This window comes from Stegastes partitus, unplaced genomic scaffold, assembly GCF_000690725.1.
Source record: "Stegastes partitus isolate 25-593 unplaced genomic scaffold, Stegastes_partitus-1.0.2 Scaffold92, whole genome shotgun sequence".
NCBI classification, from domain to species: Eukaryota; Metazoa; Chordata; class Actinopteri; family Pomacentridae; genus Stegastes; species Stegastes partitus.
The window spans coordinates 82,411-92,961 of NW_007577823.1; positions in this window are offsets into that span (position 1 = coordinate 82,411).

The window sequence follows — 10,551 nt, forward strand, 5'->3', positions numbered from 1 at the left end:
AGCCAGCGGAGGTTTATCCCGCTAGCATTGCGATAGCTAGCAACTCGGCTCGCTAGCTTGCTAAGTTGAAGAGTAGCATTCTTGTGTGTGAACTGGAGGAGTGGGACAACCAGTCTGCTGAGCTCTGAGATCTGCCTTGGCCAGTAATGTAGCTGCTTTTCTCCTGGGGTGAGTAAATCAATCAGTAATCACAGTGTAGTTGCAAAAAATGAATGAATCATGTTGTTGACGTCACCAGAGAATCTCAACGCTGATTGGCCATCGCGGCACGTCAGATCGCAAAAGTTCAGATTTTTCAACTTTCTCTTGTGACGCGTGTGACGCGCATAACGTGCGATAAGCGCGTATCACGCGTCTAAATTGCTTCAAACGCGCGTCAAGCTCGCTCAATTCGCATCTATAATTGCTCAAGTCAAATGTCAAGGACATTTGCTCACGTCTAAACGCGTCTTCACATTGATTTTACATGTAAATAATTCACGCTAATGATTTTACTCGCGTCTGGTGTGAACACAGCATTACACTTCTTCGTCTGTTTTTTCAGTTGTTTTTGTGTGATCTTCAATAACTCCCTGTCTCCATCCCTGAAAGCTTTCTTTTTGATGTTCAGCAGCTTTTTCAGGTCACTGGTGATCCAGGGTTTGTTATTGGGGAGGCATCTCCCTGTTCTTGTTGGAACGATGCTGTCCACACAGAAGTTTATATAATCTGTCACACACTCAGTCATGGTGTTGATGTTGTCTCCATGAGATTCACAGAGGTTCTCTGTGATGATGGTTCCTTGTAATGCCAGGCTTTTCAGAATGTCCTTGTAGCTCATTCCCAGCCTAAAATAAAATTCTATCCTGTCCCCAATGTCCATTGTGTAGCTTTAGCCCTAATGCCTGGCTCAACCTTATACATATTGCAGAGAAGGTGTGCTCGATTTGCTTACCCAGTTGTCCAGGAATGATAATAATATTATACCTACTTCGTGGCCACAAATTAGTATTTCGTGTGCACGTTATACTTATTTCGTGGCCACAATATAGCTACAACATGCACACGAAATAGTATTTTGTGGGAACGAAGTAGTACTTCGTGTGCACAAAATAGTATTTTGTGGGAACTCCGTAGGATTGCAAGCTGTTGTTTAGAATAGAATAGAATAGAATAGAATAGAATAGAATATACTTTATTTATCCCAGACCTGGGAAATTTACACGCCACAGCAGCATCCAAAAATAATATAAAGTACAAGAAAATAACAATAATTAAGTAATATGCATCCTGGTGTCCGCACATAGCAGGTCCAAGGCCCTACCATCTCCGGTTGGGCAGTCCACATACTGGCTGAATGTGGGGAGAGTGGTAGAGAGCGATGTATGATTAAAGTCGCCTGAGATGACGATCAGAGACTGAGGGTGTGATGTTTGCAGCTGGGACACTGAACTATGGATGAGTTCACAGGCTGCAGCAGCATCAGCCGAGGGGGACAGGATGTGCGAAAACTCCCTCGACAGGTAAAACGGCCGCAAACCAACCACCAGCAGTTCAACATTCTTCGTGCAGCGTTGCTCTTTAACGCTAACGTGCCAGCATTATACCATTGTCAAGTTTAATCAGAAAATCGAACAAAAGAAAAGTTTCAAAAGAAAGTTGCCACTGCCCACCCGACCGGGATGCAGCTGGTACTAAAACAAGCGTGCCTGCCCGTCCTCCTCCACCTGCTCACCCTATAATTCCACTCACCTGTGACTCCCTTCAGCCTCACTGTCACTGTGGTTAAAAAACTTGACAGTTGATAACCACAGTGACAGTGAGGCTGATACAAATCAGAGAGTTCTGTCGGCGTGAAGAGGATTATCAAAGTGAACAATATACTACAGCAGGCACTAGGTCAATTATGGCTAAGGAAATGTTTGGAAGAACAATTAAACAACTAAAACAGGAGCGGACCATGACCAAATCTGCTTTCACCAAGCAAGCAAACTTTCTGAGCAGAGGTGCTCATGACATGACAGAGGCTGAATTGCGGGATGAGTTCAAAAAGCTCACCTCTGGTGCCAGATACGTAAGTCACAAAAATGATGATTATAAAGCTGGCCTATTAGCAGAGCGGAAGCCTCAGTTGGCGAACATGAGGAAGTGGAGCTTGATAAACCTGGATTTAAAATCCTGCTTCTAACATATAAAAGTCTTAATGATCAGGCTCCATCGTATCTGAAAGACCTGATTGTTCCATATTATCCTAGCAGAGCCCTTCGCTCTCAGACTGCAGGTCTACTGGTGGTTCCCAGAGTTTCTAGAAGCAGAATGGGAGGCAGAGCCTTCAGTTATCAGGCTCCTGTCTTATGGAATCAGCTCCCAGTTTGGGTTCGGGAGGCGGACACCCTCTCTACCTTTAAGATTAGGTTAAAAACGTTCCTTTTTGATAAAGCTCATAGTTAGGGCTGCTCGGAGTCATCTGAGCTGTCCCTTAGTGATGCTGCTATAGGTTTAGACTGCCGGGGGATTCCCATGATGCACTGGGCTTCTCTCCTCTCCTCTCCTCTTTATATATATACATATGTATATGTTTCTATAGTTGCTTATCACCATTACATATGACTAACTCTGTGACTCCCCCCGAGGTTCTCCTGCGCCTGCTCTCTCTGTGGATGTCTCTGGATCTGGAGCTCCTGAACTACAGCCGCTGGCCTCACCTTCTGTATCCTGCTGCCCCCACCATGATGCCTCCTGTTACAAAAGGACAATAACTTCTAATAACTTGTTTAACTGTAAACTACATTGTATAATTCATCCTACATCCACCCAACCGGTCGAGGCAGATGGCCGTCCCTCCCTGAGCCTGGTTCTGTCGGAGGTTTTTTTTCCCCTGCGGGGGTTTTCGGTTCCTTCCCACTGTTGTGGACTGCTTGCGGACTGCTGAAGCTTATAGGGAATCCAGATGTTTTGGATTGTTGGGTGTTTCTGTTTCTGCCTTTGTGAAGCGCTATGAGATGACTTGTTGTTGTAAATGTGCGCTATACAAATAAAATTGAATTGAATTGAATTGAATTGATAAACAGCAAGAAGTTGATCTGGAAAAAAACTGTTTCTGACTGTGAATTAAAATTGAAGGAAGTCAAACAAATAGTTCAGTCCAATTTGTGGTCAAAATATGGTTAAGAGGAGCTCAACACTGAAATTTGGGAAGCAGAAAAAGCTTGTGATGATGCTGCTGCAATACAAGTCTTAGCTGTGAATAGAAATGCATTTGAGATTCAGTTGTCTTTTGTGGAGAAGCTGATCCAGGGAGTAGTAAAAAGCCTGATAGCTTGGGAAATATGGATTCCAACAGAAGAAAAGGACAACATAGAGGGCAAGGTAAAACAATTAAAACTGACAAATAACAAACTTCAAACAAGAAAAGTACAGTTTGCCATAGCACACACAATGGCAGAGGACAGAAGTGGACCAACAGCAGCTCAAGCAGCCCCCCAACCTCCAACCACTCCAGCACAGGCCACGCCCATTGTGAAGGTAAGGCCTATCAGACTATCAAAATTTCATGGCTGTAAAAGGGACTTTCATAGATGGAAGAAGGACTGGGAGAGTTTGCAAAAGCAGGGGGAGCCCACTGGCTCGGTTGAAGTAAAGAAATCCCATCTGTTGGACAGTGTTGATGAAAAGATTTGTCGTGAGTTACACCTATCAACATATGGCACTGCTGCAGATATGTTCCGAGTGCTGGAAAACAGATATGGAAACAAGACCACGATTGCTCTAGAAATAATTGAGGAGCTTGAGAAAATTCCAGCCCTTAAAGCAAACCAGCCAAGAAAGGTAATAAATCTTATACAAGCAGTTGAAAAGGCTTTAGCTGACCTGACAGAGCTTGGTAACATTGGAGCTATCAAAAACCCCCTGGTTATTAAATCTATTGAAAGCAAGCTTCCTGATGTTATAAAGAGGGACTGGCTGGTCTTCATGGTCAATCCTATCAACGGAGTTACACCAGACAATCATTTTGACAGGCTTCTTAAGTTCCTGAAAACACAAGAAGAAATTTTGGAGAAGCTAGAGCAACTTGGAGTAAGTGAAAAAGTGGACAGAGACAAGCCAGAGAAGAAATTTGAAAGGAGACATGCTTTCACTCGGTCCACAAATAAAAATCAAGGCTGCATTGTGTGTGGAGACTTAAGGCATGGAGATAAGATATTCTTTTGCAAACAGTTTAAAGCCATGAAATTAGCTGATTAACATTATGAAGAAATTAGGAGCATGTAAAAAGTGTCTGGGATGTCATGAAGAGGATGATGAATGTACACACACTTTGTAGAAACAAAGATTGTAAAAAAGGAAGCTCCTCAGAGCATCATTTCTTCCTCTGTCCGAAAGGAGAATCCAAAAGGAATGAAGCAGATCAGAACAGGAGGAAGTATAAGCCTACAGAGGAACAGGAGAAATTCATGGCTGAGCTCTCACCTGAAATGGCAGAAAAATGCAGAAGAGCATTCACAAACATGGCTGCATCCACAAACAGCACAGAGGGGGAAATCCATGGGCTGATGGAGACATATGGACTAGACGAGCCCCCGGTCATTCTAATGCTGTTGGAGGTTACTGCAAATGCAGGCCAAAAAATTGGAACTTTGATAGATTTAGCTTCCGATACGAACTATATCACTCATAGAGCGGCCCGAAGATTAAATTTAGAAGGTGAGAAGACAACATTGATTGTTCATGGTGTGGGGGGAATGGCAATAAAAGTCAAAACAAAGAGATATCTGCTTAAAGTCAGAGTTAAAACCTCCAAAGGAACTGAGAGAGCTCACCAGCTTGTATGCTATGGCCTCTGTGAGATTGCTAAAGTTCACAAAGTTATTCAACCACAGCAACTAAAAAGGTTCTTCCCAGAGCTTGATCTGAAAGATCTTAAAAGACCAGACACCATAGAGCTGCTGATAAGCCACAGAGAAGGCCGTCTTGCCCTGCAAAGAGTCAAGGTCGTGGGAGATTTGGTCCTGTGGAACAGCCCACTTGGTATAACAGTGGGTGGAGCTCACTCAGATCTGTGAGAGGAAATTTATGTGACAGGGCGTCAATCAGAAACACACTTTGCCCGCTCCATGCGCACAACTGCAGCAAGATATGAAGAAGTCAAGGTTGAAAGCAAATGCACAGTTGCTCATGGAGAGTTCATTGATTGGTGGAAATGGGAGAGCATAGGAGCAGCTTGTGAATCAAAGTGTGGCGGATGTAGATGTGGTAATTGTCAACCAGGAGGAAAAGACATGACATTAATGGAGGAGAAAGAACTTGAAATAATAAAACAAGGTCTTACCTATGTGAAAGAAGATGCCCACAGTGAAGCTCCACCCTGGGACACAAAATATCCCTGGATCGCAGACCCTACCTCTCTTCCCAATAATCGATGTGGTGTGGAAGCAACTTTTCTGAGAACAGAAAGGCAGTTGAACAAGGAGCCTGAATGGAAAACTGCTTACACAGCTCAAATGCATGAAATGGTGCGAAGGAGAGCAGCAGTGAAACTCACAGAGGACATCCTAAACAGCTGGAGAGGACCAGTGTGGTATGTAAGCCATCTAGTAGCACCGAATCCTCATTCTGTAACCACTCCTGTACGCCTAGTATGGAACAGCAGCCAGAAATTTTGAGGTGTGAGTATGAATGATATCCTGCTCAAGGGGCCTGATGTTCTGAATCCCATACGCGCTGTTTACTAAGGTTTAGAAGAGGAGTACACGCTGCACTGGGAGACATTAAAAAAATGTACAATTCTGTGTGGCTTGAGAACCAAGAGATGCACCTTCACAGATTCCTCTGGAGAGACAGCCCAGAAGAAGAGATCGGTGAGTATGCTATCACCAGGGTCAATATTGGAGATCGTCCAGCAGGCTGTATTGCCCAATTAGCGATGCATGAAACAGCAAAGCTGCCAATGTTTGCCCACTTAGAAGAGGAGCGGAGAATTCTAGAAGAGGATAGTTATGTTGATGACATTTAACCTCTAACAATGACCCGAAGCAGCTGGGCAAACACACACAGAAAGTGGAAGAAATCTTACAAGCGGGGGGATTCTTTTTAAAGCCATGGGTCCTATCAGGCCACAGTGGGAGGCAAAACGTTTGTCCAGAGGAGGGTGCTATATCACCTGGTAACGACAAAATCTTGATACTTCCCAACCAGATGAAAGAGGAGGAAAATAAGGCCTTGGGAGTTGGATACCTGGTGAGAGAAGACAAACTTTATGTTATGACATCAATCAACTTCTCAAAAAGAAGAAAGAAAATGAGATTGGGACAAGACTTGTGTGAAGAGGAGGTGAGAACGAACACTCCAAATCCACTGACAAGGAGAGAACTTCTTAGCCAAGTAGCCGGGCTCTATGATCCCATTGGCCTGGTCACACCTACCAAACAAAAAGGAGCCATTCTCGTGAGAAAGGCTTTCCAAGAAACCAGAAACAGAGGTAAATCGAGTGACACTTGGGATCAACCATTGTCTGATGGCCTGAGAGAGGAGGCAATAGAGCTATTCCAAGAATATGTGCGCCTAGGCAAAATCACATTTCACAGGAGCCTAACACCTTCTGGCTGGATAGGAAAACCACTGGCGATAACATTCTCAGATGGAAGTGACAAAAGTTATGGTGCAGTAGTGTATTTCAGATGGGAAACGGAGCAAGGAATCCAGGTAAGACTCGTTGCATCCAAAGCAAAACTCACTCCACCAGACCAAAAAGGTGAGTCTGTCAAAGCAGAAATCTGTGGTGCAGTTTTTGCAGCTCGGCTCAGGAAGTATGTTGAAAAGCACAGTCAGATGAACATTGAAAGATGGTATCACCTGCTGGACGGCCAAACAGTGCTCGGGGCCATTCAACGTGAAAGCTATGGGTACCAAACATTCTTTGCGAACAGAGTTGGTGAAATACAGAAAGTTGGACCTGTCACAGACTGGTGGTGGATTCCAGGAGACCTCAATATTGCAGACAGTATAACAAGAGGAGCATCTCCTGAGCACCTTCAGGAAGAGTCAGAGTGGCAAAATGGACCAAAATTTCTGTGGCAACCTATTGAACAATGGCCAATAAAATCTGCCAGAGACATTGCTATGTGTGCATTCTCATCAATTGTGACAAGAGCTCAAGCCAAACAAGTAAAACAAGAGGAAATGAGCAAAGGCAAAGAGAACGAGATGAAGGATCCACCAGGAGACGGTGATGTGCTGAGAGGAAAGGTCAGTCAACGTACAATGTTTTCCAAACAGCTAATGCAAGAAAGACGATACAGTAGTCTAACTAAACTGGTCAGAGTCATTGCATGGGTAAAAAGAGCTGCTGCAAAGTGGAAGCTCACACTAAAAGACCATGGTGCCCGAAAACAAAAAGTGAAGTTGAAGATTTCCAAAAAAAATGCCAAACAGGCAGCCAGTCAAGCTGTGTTGAGTGCTGGAGAGTATGCAGACGCACTGAGAGATATCTTCCTCGCACCACAAGAGGGCCCTGTATTTAATGACACCACCATGGACAGACTAGTTGTGTTTAAAGATGAAGACACTGGACTTCAATTATGTGGAGGACGCATTCAAACATTTGATGAGGGCAAAAAGGCAGTTCCCATCTTACCGTATAACTCATGGATATCTACACTCCTGGGCTGCAGGGTGGCGCAGTTTGTAGCACTGTTGCCTCGCAGCAAGAAGGTTGCCGGTTCGCGTCCCGGTGGGGGCACTGGAATCTTTCTGCGTGGAGTTTGCATGTTCTCCCCATGCAGCGTGGGTTCTCTCCGGGTTCTCCGGCTTCCTCTCACAAGGTCCAAAAACATGTTGAGGTTAATTTCTAATTCTAAATTGTCCGTAGGTGTGAATGTGAGTGTGCTTGGTTGTCTGTCTCTAAGTGTGGCCCTGTGATAGACTGGCGACCTGTCCAGGGTCCCCTGCCTTCACCCTGAGTCAGCTGGGATAGGCTCCAGCCCCCCCCCCGCGACCCTAATGAGGATTAAACGGTGTATAGATAATGGATGGATGGATCTACACTCCTTGCCCGTGAAGCCCATGAAGCAAATCACGAAGATATTGCTGGAACACTTTTGCGAGTGAGAACAAAAGCCTGGGTGGTGAGAGGGAGGAAACTGGTAAAGAAAGTTGTGGACAGCTGTGTAATATGCAGGAAAAACAGAGCGAGAAAATGTCAACAAATCATGGGTGATCTTCCACCAGAGCGGGGACAACCTTCCAGACCGTTTGAGTATACAGCCATTGATCTGTTTGGACCGTATGAAGTAAAAGACGAGACCCGTAAGAAAGTGAGACTCAAAGTGTGGGGCATCATCTTCTGCTGCATGTCATCCCGAGCTATACATGCAGATCTTGTAAGTGACCAATCAACAGAGGGGTTTTTACTTGCTTATCAACGATTTACAGCTCTGAGGGGACATCCAAAAAAGTTGTGATCAGATGCTGGAAAAAACTTCATTGGAGCCAAATCTGCTCTTACTGACCTGTACCTGTATTTGGACCGACTGGACAAAGCACAAATCCAAAACAAAACCATGAAACATGGGACAGAGTGGAGCTGGAAAATACACCCTGCAGATTCTCCACACAGGAATGGAGCAGCAGAAGCGGCTGTAAAAATCGTCCAACGAGCGCTGCACAACCTGGGAGGAGATGAAGTTTTTACATGGGGTGAGTTTCAAACATGTTTTTATACATTAGCCAACCTAGCCAACGAAAGGCCCATAGACACAAGAACTCAAAGCTACGAAGATTGCATCAGGTACATAACTCCTAACTCTCTGCTGCTTGGAAGAGCAAGTTCAAGAGGTGATGACTGCAGTTTTGACTTTGAAGGGTATTCATTTAAAAGACGGAGACTTATCCAAACAGAGGTGAACAGATTTTGGAGAAAGTGGAGTCAGCTGGCCGGCCCAAATTTATTTGTGAGAAGCAAGTGGCACACGAGAGAGCGAAATGTGGCCATGGGAGACATCGTTTGGCTTGCAGACCAAAACGCACTGAGGGGTCAGTACAAACTCGCGAGGGTGGTAAGTGTGAACAGTGACAAAAAGGGGATTGTGAGAGACATGCATGTTAAATCCTATCCAAGTTACCCTGTGCCTACTGTGAAACCTGAAGGACAATCAAGGGGCAAGGAAAAAATTAAGAAGCCTTCAGCCAAGATGCCTTCTACAATCCTTCACAGAGATGTCAGGCGTATCGTGATACTACCAATAGAAGAACAAACGATGCACTGTGATAATGGATATGTTGATAGGAATGGTGACATGTGACCTCCTTGGGTTCAAGAACCAGGAGCTCAAGTGGGAGGTGTCAAGTTTAATCAGAAAATCGAACAAAAGAAAAGTTTCAAAGGAAAGTTGCCACTGCCCACCCGACCGGGATGCAGCTGGCACTAAAACAAGCGCGCCTGCCCCTCCTCCTCCACCTGCTCACCCTGTAATTCCACTCACCTGTGACTCCCTTTGTTCATTCCGGCCAAGGACCTTCAGCTCAGCGCTTCGACTAAAGACACCACTGGTAGGATGAATATTATAGACAATATTGCTGTGATGGTTCATCTATCTGCATTGTTGCTGTTGGGTTGATGCTGCTTTGTTGTTTGGTATTCAGTTCCACTTATTATTGAGCTGAAGTTGGTTACTGGTTAGAAGTGTTTCATTTGCTTTGAAAGTGACACAGTAAAACCTTGGTTGAAGAAAACATTAGTTGATTAAAACTATAAAAACAAGTTAAACTTGATTTTGAACTCATAATACTTTGTTAAAATGTTTAATGATGATCATATTTGGTTAATTGTATGGGTTCAGTATATTTAAAATGTTTGGCAAAATTTAAGTTAAACTAATTCAGAATTGATGAAAAAAGTAATTCATTTTAGTCACTAGCATTGTCTCAGTTATACCCTTTGTTTCATTGTAGGCTATCAACCTTTCTCCTTGTATTTCTAAAGTGGAATAAAAGGTTGGAAATTGAGTTGAGTGATCCCAGTGTCCTTTTTGTTTGAAGCCAGGCCTTTCCAAGTTTGGGCAGGAGCTGAAGAGATTTTTAAAAAACTTGACAACCATCTCTCATTAACATACATGGCGAGTCCCCCGTCTTTCTTCTTACCACTTTCCCTCCAGCTCCGGTCTGCTCTGACCAGGTGAAATCCGTCCAAAGTTCTGAGCGAGTCCAGAGTGAGTTCATTCAGCCATGACTCTGTGAACAACATAAGACTGTACTCCCGATACTCCCACTGCAGTCGGGTCAGTGCTGTTAGCTGCCCGTTAGGAAGAGACCTCACGTTTCTATGATAATGGACGGACTGACGGCTTGAAGCGTCTCTTCTTCTCCTGACGCTTCACTCCTGCCCTGCATCCCCTCTTCCTCCTGTGGAGCTCATCAGGGATGTCCGGTCTCTTCCACTATGGTGGCTCGACCTGGCTCAGCACCAACAGCTAATCACAAGTGTAAAAACAATAGAGCCATGGTTCAACGGCTCAACGGCTCGCCAGACGCAGACCCCAAAAACTACAAAGCAAAGAACAGAAACAAAAACGCCAT